The sequence below is a fragment of the Trachemys scripta genome, chromosome 20, assembly GCF_013100865.1.
Source record: "Trachemys scripta elegans isolate TJP31775 chromosome 20, CAS_Tse_1.0, whole genome shotgun sequence".
Taxonomy (NCBI): Eukaryota; Metazoa; Chordata; order Testudines; family Emydidae; genus Trachemys; species Trachemys scripta.
The window spans coordinates 7942884-7956224 of NC_048317.1; the positions used below are offsets into that span (position 1 = coordinate 7942884).

Consider the following 13341-nt stretch of genomic DNA (forward strand, 5'->3'; position numbering starts at 1 on the left):
GCTTTACATATCTGCATTCAATGTTTGTTTCTTTCAAGCCATAAAATTGACCAGCTGAGAGAGAGCAATTGTCTCTCTGATCTGGTATTCTGTCTGGACACCGACCGGCACTGGATGGTTTAAAGGGAAACCATCAATTTAAGGGGTAGTCAGGAAAAAACAAAAAAGAAGTTGAAAGTAGTTGCAAGTTTTACACCTGCCCCAAGTCCTCCTGGCCAATTTTTGTGGTTTTACAATCACACCATCCTGTTTCTAAATTGTTTTTACTATCCCCTATGACTGTGTGAAAGGCCCAAACAAACTAGGGAAAGTAACTGACCAGACAGGGGACTACAGTGAAATTGACAGCACACAAAGTGCTGTCAAATGCGCAGAGTAAACACACTGACTAAAATCACTATTCTGCAAAGATCATAGGGATTCCTTGGAACAACAGGAGTGAAATATTCCGTCGGAAGTGTCATTTTTAATTTGACGGCATCCCTTCAAACGGAAAGGACGAGCTCCGCTACAATGCACCCAATTGTCTAGGGCATAATCAAGGGAAAACTCTTCATTCTCACCAGCTGGGAGTCAGTTTACAACCCCATCACTTTCAGGGTCTTTAAAATCCACTCAGACTGGCAATTTACCCCTGATGAGAGCAAAGGCAGGGGGAGGAGGGATTTATTTACTATATGCTGCCTCAGAAGAACACTAAAATAGTTAAGTATCAGAGGGGCAACCGTGTTAGTCTGGATCTGTAAAAAGCAACAAAGAGGCCTGTGGCACCTTAAAGACTAACAGATGTATTGGAGCATAAGCTTTCGTGGGTGAAACGCATGCATCTGACGAAGTGGGTATTCACCCACGAAAGCTTATGCTCCAATACATCTGTTAGTCTTTAAGGTGCCACAGGACTCTTTGTTACTAAAATAGTTGTGTGTCTAGGCAATAACTTAAGGGCTTCTCAGCAGACTGACAAAAGCCCTGGGGATGGCAGCAGCTCAAACCCAGCCTTCCAAGTCAGGGAGAATCATCTCAAGATCTATTTAGTTAATCGTTAGCGGTCCTCACAGATGGGTAAACTGAGGCACAGTGAGGTCAAGGGCCCATCCACACTATACTTAACAGGTGGGTGAATGCTGCCCCCGGTATTTGCAAATATGCTTTTGAATCAACCCCCCCCCACCCGCATTCTCTTGGAGATGTTCTTCACAATCCCTTCCGCTCTGCTCCTGCTTTCTGAACAGCCAGCTGAGCAGAGCATGGAGCCCAGGCTGATCTGTACTGAGTGAAAGCAAACAGTAATGCAACTCTGGGCAATTCACGGCCCCCCTGCCAGCGGAGCTGATGTAACAGAAAAGGGAGAGAAGTGAATTCAAACTATGCACACGGCAGATAAGGGTGATTGCTGTGCATGGGATAGGCCGCTTCACACCCAGCCGTTTCCCTGCTCTCCCTGGCCAAAAGCATAGAGCCAAAGAGATGTGACCACCCCCTTTGCAACAGGGGACAGTGCCCCTGTGTGCTAATTATTATCATGCCTACGCTCTAGTCCCTTTGGAAGGCACTCGGATTCCCCACTGATGGGTGTAATATAAATTCCTAGGCGCACAGACTACTGAAGTATCTGCAGTAATGATGGTAGGTGACTGATAGAGACCAGCAATTCAAGCAATCCCTTAGCAAATAGGATGGGATCCTGAACACAGCAGTTCTTCAACCCCCCACCCCCGACCAGACCGCCAGCACCCAGATAATTATTCAAAGAAGAGATACAGCTGTGAGACCACTGAGTATCCTTCATGCATAGGGCTGACACATGCAGTTATTTTGTGTGAAAGCAACAAGGGAGGTGGGGGGAGTGTGAAGTCTAACAAATAAACCTTTCAGTGACGTGTGTGTGTGTGTGTGTCTGTCTGTCTCTGGGAAGATCCCAAGGGGTTTTAAATCCACAGAGACAAATAATTTCTTGAGAAAAGAAAATCTCCTGTGCATGGTTAATTACTGGATATCTAGCTACTTATCCTGCCCACATCACCGGAGTCTCATATCACCTCCCTCCATTACTCCTCTACCCTCTCCCTGAGAGAATAAAATCAGGTTTTCCTCAGCAGTTCTTCCTTCTGTTTCAAAAGGTTACATCATCCAATCGAGAGGACAGAGACACAGGCAAACCACACACAATGGTGAGGATCGACTCCTCCAAGGAGTAGACACCCGCACACCCACCAGCCCGCACGGTGCTCCACCAGAGCCAACAAGCAAGTTGATGAGAATCACAGTCCTAGCATGGACAGGACAATCTGGGAGCAGACTGAAGGTTTAAACTTCATGAAGAAGCTGGTGGTTGTGAATCAGTCGCCCCACTCTTTGCAACGGTCCACACCAGCTACAGCACCCACCTTAACCATGCTCCCTGAACTGTGCTGAGACCGAGACCTGGCTACAACTAGGGCTTTGGCCCCATTGAAAACACCTTTCAGTGTGGGTAGGTCCCGTCTGTGCTCCAAAATGGAAGCAGGCTGTAACCACGCCCACCATCAATGTGGTGTGCAGGAACCATTCAGTGGCAGAGCCATGGAGTTCCGGCTCCCTGGGCAAACTGAGCTGCCCATAAACAAGCCCCAATGTATTGCAGACTGTGCACTCCCAGGATGCAGTGTGGTTCCTCCTGGAAGCTCTGAGAGCACAGGGCTCAAGGGGTGGCCCAGGTAGGGACAGCCCTAATCCTCTTGGTTTTTAGTGGTATCCGGGAACAGCAGCTGAAGGGCTCAAAAAGAAATCGAGGGCTGACAAGGTTAAGATTGTCTTTCAATCAAATGGGAAGAACAAAGATATGAGCCTTTCAGCCCCCCCAATATAAACATACACTCCAAGCTACACATGCGCACATACACACATGAAATATACAAACATCTCAATATTAAAGGTGGGCCAAACCAACCCATCCCTCCGAGCCAATCCCCTTCCCCTCCAAACGTTGGGGGAACACCTGGCTCCCGTCCCAAAGTTTGTAGCTTGTCGCTGTGTGTGTGTATATATATATATAATGAGCTGAACTTTTGGGTCTCCCCCCTCACACACACACACTTCTATTGTGCCTCTCAACCCAAAAGATCCCAAAGCACTTTGCAACCTATGGACAGCACCACGGAAATGCAGCCACCTCTGGGGGGCAGGAGGGAAGCAGGGGCTCAAAGTCAACAGGCGCACAGCATCTTGTACAACGTTAGGCAGAGGGGAAATATTGACCAGGGCCCCCTGAATATTCCTCCCCTTATCCCCGTCCTGCGCACACAGACAGAACTAACAGCTCAGCATCACTCTGACTCTCAGCTGTTTCAAAGCAGATGAATTTCAGTTCAAGCTCTTCCGCCGAACAGAAACCCGGCTCACAAGACTCCCCTGCACTGATCCCCTAGGAGCTGGGGGGTTCACAGCTGGCAAAGTCCCTGCTGATGACCCAGCCCAGCCACACCCTCCTGGGCACAGAGGGTTGAGGCCTGGGCTTGGCCCATGCCGCTGGAACAGGATCCTCCTGCTGGGGTTCCCCTGGGCTGCAGGCCCATCTTGGGGTTTTGTGGCTCAGGATCTGCGGTGGGAGGGTGGGGAAGGAGGCCGCATTGAGATGCAAACGGTAAATCTTTATGGCCAAATGCCTTCCCCAGGGCACAATAGGGGGAGTGAAGGGCCCTGGAGCTACAGTCTTTGTCTGTTGGCATGCAGGGAGCAGATTGCTGGCTGGAGAAAAGGGAACCAACAATGGCACATGAAGGAAGAGAGGCTGTTCCCCTGCCCCTCCCCCTGCCTGTCCCATCCATCAGGGAGGAAGGGCAGGAGACCAGAGGAATGCGGGGCTCGGGCCCTGCTGGAGAGTCCCAGAGAGACGGGTGCAGGCCAGGGCCCCAGTGAGAGGACAGGGGCTCGGTCATTGCTGCAGCTTGAGCTGGGTCGGGCCAGGTCAGAGCCAGGCTAGACGGCGCCTGGGTCCACCAATCCAGCAGCCCTGGTTTCCCTTCCCTTTGCTGCCACAACTCCTGGGGTGGGGAGGCATCCAGGAGCTGTTTGGCTTTCCTGCGGGGAAGCGCTGGGCTCCATGCTGGGAAGGTGGCCATAAGAGGGCTGGGTGCTGCTGTCCAAGCAGAATCCCTGCATTACAAACTTGGGGGGGGGGGTTGGCAGTGCCAACGGCTGGGGGACGGGGGAGGGGGGGACCCAGTAAACTCAGAGGCCAGCAGACCAAGTCCATGAAGTTTTTGGATGGCCTGAGCCACAATAGAAACCAGCCCTCCGGTGCTACAGCCAGGCATCACGTCCTGCTCAGGCAGGGTGTGCTGCGTATTAAAGCAAAGATTATGTTGCCTCGGGACCCAAGCGGGACGACTGGCCCCCTTCCACTTGGGCAGACACTTCTGGCTCAGCACCACTCCCCGATCACTCTCCCACCACCCCCAACCTCCTCAGGACACGTCTCTCTGCCAAGGGAGGCAGCCCAGCCAGCAGCACCCACATGCGTGCCACTCAGCCTGCCTGGGACCCTGCCTGAACCCCAGGCATGGTTCCATTTACTGGCTATGGGGGCTCCAAAAAAAGAACAGTTTGTGGGTGCAGAGAGACCCCCTCCAGCACAGGCAGGGGGACAGCAAAGCCCCCCCTTTGCTCTCGGAAGCACAGAGCTCCACCTAGAGCAAAGGGGTGGGGGGCATGAAAACAGAAAGGCGCTGTGCATACAGCCAGTGGCCCCAGCATGGGGCACTGGCTCTGCAGGGTTATCTACCTACTCAGCAGGATGAAGGGCGGAGATTTGCCCGTGCAGCTCCAATGACTCCTCCAGCTTCTCCCCCGCAGCATCCCGTCCCTCACAGGGGCCTCGGAGAGCCTCACTCTCCCCCGTTGCTTCTGCCCAGTTGAGATCTAGCGCCACCAATTCGCCAACCACTTTGCTGTTGCTTCTGCAGCGGTTTCATCCGGCGGCTCGGGGCTGGATTCCAGCCTTCCTGCCAGGGCAGCTGTGCAGGGGTGAGCAGCAAGTCAAACGGCTTCTTTATTTGGGAGAGTGGGGGGGGGGAGAAAAGAAAATCAATAGTGACCTAGAGGCATCTCAAGCGGTGGGAGGCAGATGGTGCTGGGCTCTGGGGCTGGGCAGAGCATGTAGAACAGAGCTGAGAGGTGCTTGTTAGGAGGTATCGGGCTGTTCCCTGCCCTACTGGAGCAGAATAGGTTGAGTGTCAGTGAGGCCTTCCAGCCCAGCCTGGGGAGGTAGCCTGGTAATGGACAGGGAACCACACTGGGAATCAGGAGACCTGGATTCAGTTCTCAGCTCTGCTACTGCTTTGCTGGGTGACCTCAGTCAAGTCACGCCACCCTTGCCCGTAACTCCGTTTCCCCCTCTGTGGAATGGGGATGATGGGGGGAGGGTTAGCTCAGTGGTTTGAGCATTGGCCTGCTAAACCCAGGGTTGTGAGTTCAATCCTTAAGGGGGCCATTTAGGGATCTGGGGCAAAAATCTGTCTGGGGATTGGTCCTGCTTTGAGCAGGGGGTTGGACTAGATACCTCCTGAGGTCCCTTCCAACCCTGATATTCTATGACACTGACCTCAGTTGTGAAGCATGCTGTCTTGCAGGTGAACAGTGTGAGCTAGGAGCTAGAGACACGGGGCGGGTGAGAGCAGAAGGCTTCAGGCTCACACAGGCCCCCAAACAACCCAGGCCCCTGGTGTCAACCCCTGGCTATTGCTCAAAGCTGGCAGACTTGTGAGGGAGACGCGCCACCTGCTGGTACCCTGTGCAAAGAGCAGACATGACAACAGGAATCGGATAGGTAGCAGCAGCAGCCTAGAATAGCCACCTCAAACACACCTGCAACTAACTCTTCTAGGTGGAGAACGTGAGCAGTGACAGTACAGGCGGAGGTCTGGTAACCTGCCTGCCGGCTAGGCAGTATTAGTGTACTATCCCATGCCTCATTGGAGGATCTCAAAGCACTTTGCAATCTCAGCCCTCCCAACATCCCTGCAAGAGCATGAGTATGACCCACCTTATCGATGGGGAAACTGAGGCACAGAGTTCAGTGACTTGCCCGGATTCACAGAATAAATGACCCCAGGAGCTGGGAATAGAACCCAGGCTCCTCAGCTCTACAGGACACATCTAAAGATACAAAGCGTCTTAAAAAAAAAAAAAAAAAAAAACCACACCAACCATGTAAAATGCATTTAATTTCTTTTGTATTGCAATGCGACACAAAGCTTCTGAAGGTCTCACGGCCAGTTTGTACAGACAATCTGGCCTGTGATATTTTGGTTTCCCAGGCTGCAGTCAGAAGGAGGAACTTGCTCTATAAATAGCCAGTGTGGTCTAACAGTTAGGACAGCAGTCCTAGGAGCAGAGACAAGAGCCACGCCTCTTGGCGGGGGGGTCTGTTCTTGGTATTCTCATCGCTGGCTTGCTCTATGACTCTGGCCAAGTCTCTGCTCTGTGCCTTGCTTTACCCAGCTCCATTTTACTTTCCTCAGAAGCAAGGCTGAGACTGAATTCAGCAGAAGCCAGGTAGCTCAGTAGATAGGGGACTGGGATTCAAGAGATGTGGGCTCTAGTCCTGCCTCTGTCTTTAGCCTGCTCAGTGACCACGGTCAAGTCACTTCACCTCAACTTTCCCAGCTGTAAAATGGGGATAATGCTACTGGCCACTCAGATCTCTGGCTGGAAAGCGTTACATGGGACAGATATTCTGGGTGGTGATTTTGTAGCACTTTTTAGCCAAGGATCTGTGAGGTAAGACCTATTATACCCAGAGAACAGAATTCCTATGAACTCTCTTATTGTTCTGTTACACATCATCATTATTTAAATGATGCAAAGGCTCGGGAACTAGCGGCACGGGGGGGTGCTGCAGCACCCCCAGGTTTTACACGAGGCCCTGGCTGCAAGCCCCGTGTGCCTGGGGCTCTGCTCCTGTGCCCCCGGCCCCGCGGCCCACTCCTGGGGTTCTGCTCCCAGGGCCCTGCGCCCAGCCCCCTGCTCCCAGGGCTCCGCTCCTGGCCCTGCGGCTGGGACTCCACTCCCAGGATCCAAGTCACCAGCTCTGCACCCGGGGGTCCACTCCTGGCCCCGTGCCGGCCCCAGCCTCAGCCATCTTACCAAGTCCCCCTGGAGACACAACCCTGCTCCCGGCCCCAGCTCTGAGGGATGGGGGGGCTCAGACAGGGGTAAGGGGGGGCATGAGGCAAAAAGTTAAAACTGCTTTCAGCATCCCGACTATTAAAAGTGTCCCAGCGCCATTGAAACGACGTGAACTCTAATTGTATCTGTCTCTTCTGTACAGCCAGGCCTCCTCCCTCAGCGCTCGTCCTCTCTTTGGCCTTTTATTCCACGTTCTAAATCAAAATGCAGCTCTGCGCCTCAAAGTGACTCTGCAAAAACACCTCTGGAGTCTCTCAGGGACTCCCAATCACACCCGCTCTGCTTGCAAATAACACAATTCCCCCTCCCGCCCCGGAGAATCAAGCAGGATTCTTTCCTCCTTACTCATCAACACCAGTTCTAGAGATTCTGGTTTGTTTACAGCTGTGCACCCCCTTCACAGACTGTGCAGGTGGAGCGGGTTTGCCCCGTGACCAGAACTTTGTCAGCAATTTGCTTGATGATGCACAAAAAGGAACAGGCTCCTCCGAGGCCCGGATACTTCGAACCCAAACTCCCACTGATTTCAATGAGAGTGAGGCACCTAAATACTTTTGAGGAGCTGGGTCCCGTTCACTCTCATCTCCCTTTGTTGGCTCGAAGGAGCAAAGAGCAAGAAACACTCAAAGTCACTGCTAGCAGTTGTGGCTCTGAATCCAGCCAGGTTGCGGGTTTGTTGGGAGGAAGGTACCACCTTTGCTTACCACCCCACGTCCAGAGGTGATCACTGATTCTGGGATGCCCCATTTCAGACACGGGGCCAGATTTTCAAAGAAGCTGGGTGTAGCGGAGCTGGTGCGGGATGAAATCAATGACAGGTGAAGGAACTTGACAATCTGGCCCCTTGCACCCGATACCCACCCTGCCTGGCTGCGGACGGGGAGCCGCAGGTCTTGGGCCGTGCCAAATGTCAGGCACTAGGATCCAGATCCTCCAAGATGGGAATTAGGCACCTAAATATCTTTGAGGATCAAGGCCAAGGTGCCTCAGATTGGATTCCCGAAAGCAGAGGTCCATGCAAGCAGGGAGCACTCCTGCAAAGTTTAGCCAGGGTGAAGTGGTTGAAGTTAATTCGTGTACTTGGCCACTAGGAGGCGATGCAGGGTAAGAAGCAGCTCACTTCTGGTGCACATTGAGTTCACCAGGAGGTGCTTTGATTTGAATCTTTCCAGGGTTAATGATATGATGAGCCCCTCCCCGCCCCCAACAGCTGCTGAGACGTCCTATCTCCTGCCACGCATGCTGCTTGTCAAGCGCTTCTGTGCCAGGGCTGAGCCCCGGGGGCACCTCTAGGCTTCGCCATCCATAGCCCCGGCGCTTGCTGCATCAGTTAGGAGTGTAAACGAATTGCTTGAGCCCCGGTGCCTCTTTCATTACAAATTAAGCACTGGGCACAGTGCTCGTGATGACTGTTAATAGGACTCCCCTGCGCAGGCACAAGGCGGGAGGTCGCTACCCTCCAGCCAGAGACGTGATGATGATTTATGATGTGCCTTATTGTACTGCCCAGGACCCCCGGCCAAGGACCAGGACCTCATGGTGCGAGGGGCTGGACAAACATTGATCCAAAAGATGGTCTCTGCCCCAAAGAGTTTACAGTCAAAGCCCTCCCTGAGTTTCATGCAGGAGGTGTGGGAGCTCCCAGGGGGAGCTCTTAAACCACAGCATTAGTGTGAAATGTAAGTTGTGCAGAGGAGAGGTGCCCCTGGGGCAGAGAGGCAGGATTTTGTTTACAAACAGAGGCAGGGTGATTAAATTAAGGATCTGGAAGTCTAGCTTGTAAAACAGGAATCCCTGAGGGGAGGGGGTTTGTTTTAGAGAGAAGGCAGGGGACTCAGAGAAAAAAAAATACAGCCAAACCCTCTGAGCCAAGTTGCATTCAGAAAAGGGGGAGATTTTGGGGCATAGGTGAAAAGAAGGGGCCTGGTATAGAGATGTTCCCACTCTACCTGTGGTACTTATGTGGTCCCATCACCATGTCATATCTGAGCATCTCACAACATCTCACCTATTTCTCCCCACAGCCCCTCGATAAGGTAGAGCAGGGCTGTTATCCCCATTGTTCTGGTGGGGCACTGAGGCCTACAGAACCTAAGGGGCCAGATTTTCCAATGGTATTTAGGCACCTCGTGGGATTTTCAAAAGCGCTTAGAAGGTTCAGTGCTTTGTAAATCCCACTAGATGCCCAGATGCAGCTTTGGGTGCCTACCAGGTTTTGAAACTCCGTCCTTAAGGCTGAGGTCAGACAAAGTCCACGGGGGGAGTAGAACCCAAGTCTCTCAGGGCTAGTTATCTGGAGAAAAAAACACCCTAGAGTTTTCAGGTGCCTAAGCAGCCCCTGGAATCATGATTAAAGTTGCCCCCCTCCCCCTACCAAAATCTGAAATGACGTCCCTGATTGAGGTGCTCTCTCTCTCCTGTAACAGTCAGGGCTATATTTCGAATGGCCTGGGTTTGAATACCCCCCTCTTGGTGCTTTCGCCACCTCAGTTTAGCTGTGTACAACAAAATCCCCTGGCTGCAGTTAAGGGTAGCCTAGTGGGCTGACCGTAAGCATGGGAGCCAGGAGATCCTTAATTCTAATCCGGGCTCCAACCCTGCTGCTCCTTCTGGAGCCTCTAACAAGTTATTCGGGCCCAGATTCTCAAAGAGACTTAGGTGCCTAACTCCCTTTGAAATCAATTCGAGTTAGGTGCCAAAACACCTTTGAGGATCTGGGCCATAGGCTAAAATTATCAAGTTTCTACCACCTTTGGGTGCCTCAGTTCAGGCCTACACAGCAAACTTCTACTGGCACAGCTGTGTCGGTTGGGGTATGAAGAGCTGGGGTCCCTGACTGACACAGCTGGGCCAGTAGAAATCCCTTGTGTAGACACAGTTAGACCAGCAAAACTACAATTTTGCCAGTATATCTTATTCCACTGGGAGGGGCTGGAATACTGGCAAATACTGGCAGAAGCACAGTTTGGCTGGTAGAAACTGCGTCCACACTGGTGTACTTGGCCAGTATAATACACCAGTGTGGCTCTGCCAGCAAAGCCTTCCAAGTGTAGAACTGGCCTCAGATTTTGAGGGGCTCAGCTTGTGACACCTTAGGGAGGCCTGATTTGCAGACGTGCTTTGAGCACCCGCAACTCCAGCTGGCGTCGATGGGAGTGGTGGGTGCTCCGTGCTTCTGAGAACTAGGTCCCTTAAGGGGTCTCATAGATTCAAGGACTGGAAGGGACCTCGAGAGGTCATCGAGTCCAGTCCCCTGCCCGCATGGCAGGACCAAATACTGTCTAGACCATCCCTGATAGACATTTATCTAACCTACTCTTAAATGGAGTAGTCTCAAGATGGGCTTTCAAAAAAATGGAGGCACTAATTATCAGTGGCTACTCTTGAAAATCTTGGCCCAAACCTCCTTGCCAGATTCGTGCAGGTAAAAGACTCCATATCACCCCCCCGACACACACTAGTAATGAGCACCAGCTTTTCAACATGCAGAAATGATCATTTTAAGTGGCAACAACTGCAATACAGAGCTAGTTTTGAGTTGCTCGAGTTTATCATTTCTGTATTTTTAAGAACGGGCGTTGTACTCTTTACCAGAAGCAATGGCTTGTGTGTGGTCAGTAAAGAAGCGGGGATGTTTTAATGCTTTGTAACGATCCTGTGTGCACTGGTTGTTCGGTTAATACGGAGAGCCCGATAATGGAGGGCTGGATAAACGGGGTTCTACTGTATTTAACTCAAATGCCTAACACATACTTGGCAGGGAAGCTCTTTGTTAAAGATTCAAAGTCCTGCCCAGCATTTAAGGCCTGTGAAATCTCACGGTCCGCTTCTCTAGGTCCTCCGAGGAGAACTTCAGCAAAAACCGACAAAATGCATCCCTGCCTCAGAGAGAGGCAGAGAGAGAAAGAAATCTTCAGGCCCTTCTTTATCCACTACAAAGAAGCCTTGAAGAAGAACATAAGCCTGGTCTTCCTTTCCTTCCCAGGTCCCCTTTAAACGAACCTTGTGACCATCGCCAGTAGCAGAGAGGCTCTGGCTGAAAGCAAACCCAAGAAGTGGTCATGAAGCTTTCCGCAGCCCTGTTTGACCTGCTCCCTGCGCAGCCCTGAAAGGACACGACGCTGAGCAGGAGCGTGACGCTATGTGCACATTCCCTGGGTCAGGCTCTGTGCTGCATGCTTCCCTTGTTGGGACAGGGGCCCGGGGTAAACAAACTCTCCAGGCTCATCCCAGAAGTCCCGTCCCCTGTCTTTGAAAAAGGAAACAGGTCGATGGGCAGAGAGCAGCATAACCTTTGGAAAGTTGTGTGATGATGTGTCTGGGGAGATAAGGGGCAATGACACAACAACGCACCATGGGGCCACGTGATCAGAGAAAAACAGAGCGAGCCCGCTTAGGGTACCGCTGACTGAAGGCAATGAGCTGCTAATTGTCAACCAGATGCTATTTTAGGGATCTGTCCAGCAGAATTATCCAAGGCCTAAACTGCACCAGCCACTGGTTACATTATAGTCCTGTGATCTGCTTCACCTGGAGCAGATTCTGATGAGGAGCCAGACTAGAGATGGGCTCAAATAACACCAGAAGAAAACCTCACCGCTGAACCTTTCCCTGACACTCCAGCCGAACTCAAGCCCAGGTTTAGCGTCCATCCTGCCCCAGCAATGACGTAACCAGCCCCTGACAGCTAAAAGACTTTGCTTAGGTATTAAACACTGGCTCAGAGGGACTGACCGCCCCACGTAGCCAGAAAATGGGATTGATTTTAGAGTCTTCATTACTTGCATTGCCCTGGACTCAGAGCGTGACCCAACTGTGCTAGGTGCTGCACAGATCCATCAGAAATCATCAGAAGAGACGGGCCCTGCCCTGAAAAGCTGACAGCCCAACTAGCCCGAGAGTGGGAGAAGCGAAGGAACATCCCTATTTGGCCGATGGGGAATAGAAGCCCAGAGAGATTAAGGGATTTGCCCAAGGTCACAGAGTGGCAGAGGCAGGAATTGAACGCAGTTTCCTGACACCCAGGCCTGGCCTGCACCATACAACCTCCCTCTCTCTCAGCAACGTGCACTCCAGAACCTTCCCCTTGCAGGGGGTTCTAATCCAGCCCAGAGCAGTACTAGCAGTGAATGAAAACTGCTCCCCCGAGCAGCCATGAGAGGGTATCAGCCCAGGTGTGGTGTCAATTGGCAGGTGTGCTCATCTCCCCAGTGCCCCCAGAGCAGGGGGGTCAAGGAGCGAATGGGCGACAGAAATATTCCCTCCCCCCCTCCCTAGAGGAGGCTGCTGCCTCAGTGCAGAGATTCTGCCAGCATGGCATGCACTGCACCGGGACAGGTGTTTGGAGTACGTGCTATCTACTTACTCCTGGGTTTGTCTTGTCAATGCCTGTCTAGCACCCCACGGGCTCTGGGCAGAGGCTTTACAAGTGCAATTAATTATTAGCGTTATTGTTGCTATCAGTTCGGCTTCCTTCATCCCCAGCACATCAAACCCCTTGGGGACTGGGTGGAACAGTCCTCTGGGATGCCTTCCTCGGGGCGTGTCCCCCGGCCCAGAGCTGGGCAGGAGGAGCAGGCGGCGCTCCGCACACTTGTGCCAGGCAGTGGACTGCTTCGAAGGTGCTGAAGCATCAGCAGCCACTTCAAAGGAACCCGCTTGGAACAGCGCGGCCCCTCCCACCCCAGCCTCTCAGAGCTCTGCCAAACCTCAGCGCAGAGAGCCTCCCAGCCAAGGCAGTGAGGACTATTTGCCTGTTTGCAGAGCACTCAGCAGGCTTTGCAAACATTGGCTAATTGATCCTCCAGGTGTGATTTGCCCCAGGTCGCACAGCAAGCCGGGCCGGGCATGGAACCCAGAAGTCTTCACTCCCAGGAGTGCCAGTCCGGGGCTGGCGGCTGTCCGGCAGGACACCGGCCTAGAGACGATTGGCATGGAGATTCCGAGGGTCCTCGATGCCCGGCTTCTGCCTCTGCTGATTGATCGTCCTGGCAGGATTTGGGAGCAGCTCGATCTGCGCTTCCCCTCAAGCTCGCAGGCCAGGGTAGCTCAGGGCCAGTTCTTGGGACAGGTCTCTCCCCCTTCCAACAGGGCTGGCTCTAGGCACCAGCAAAACAAGCTGGTGCTTGGGGTGGCACATTTTTAGGGGTGGCATGGCCGGCGCCAGAATGCCGC

At 52.7% G+C, this 13341-nt stretch overlaps 1 protein-coding gene across 2 annotated transcripts in view; it reads right to left on the minus strand.

Annotated features, from left to right (window-relative positions):
* MYCL (MYCL proto-oncogene, bHLH transcription factor) overlaps positions 1-13341 on the minus strand; it is a 49765-nt gene that overhangs the window by 15468 nt on the left and 20956 nt on the right. Inside the window, exon 1 of one of the 2 annotated variants that reach the window (XM_034754075.1) lies at positions 4767-5027. The exons of the other annotated variant lie outside the window; for it this stretch is intronic. The gene's annotated coding sequence lies outside the window, so the exon portion shown is untranslated. Of the gene's footprint in view, positions 1-4766; positions 5028-13341 lie in introns of those variants that run through there. 2 annotated transcript variants of the gene reach the window in all.